We start from the raw sequence: 568 nt of genomic DNA on the forward strand, positions 1-568 counted from the left end.
GCGACGTTCACCCGGGTAATTGGAGCACGATCAATGATTATGGTAATTCAATGCGACTCTCTGTGCTTTTATTTTTATCGAGTCCCTGCGTGAGACTTTGAAAGATAAGATCGATCGCTGAGACGCACGTGGCTCCTCTCGCATGCGATTCTCCGTCGATTCTCGATCCCTACAAACCACTATTTCTACTCGAAATCGAGGAAACAGCTTGACTTTCGACTCGCAAGTGGACCGATGCTCCGTTGAAACTTTGGAACGTTGGAGTGCAACGAAATGATGGGGAATAAAGCCTCCAATAATTCCGGTGATTCTCCAATTTCGTAGCCCGTCAAATTTGCAATTCTTAGTTTTTCAACCTGAATGAAATAAAAAATTGGCGAATAATAAATTATTTTTTCGTTCATTTCGTTGGACTCCAACGTTGCGAGCTTCAGCCCCGTTTCGATTTTCATATAGCGACGTATCAATAACAGCGTCCTCATCGCCGCAGGAATGAATGATCCTGACGCATGCACCCAGCAGTCAATGGACTCGCACAACGTTAAACTCGCCATAAAAGTACGCCCGG

The sequence above is a fragment of the Venturia canescens genome, chromosome 5 (genome assembly GCF_019457755.1).
Source record: "Venturia canescens isolate UGA chromosome 5, ASM1945775v1, whole genome shotgun sequence".
Lineage (NCBI taxonomy): Eukaryota > Metazoa > Arthropoda > Insecta > Hymenoptera > Ichneumonidae > Venturia > Venturia canescens.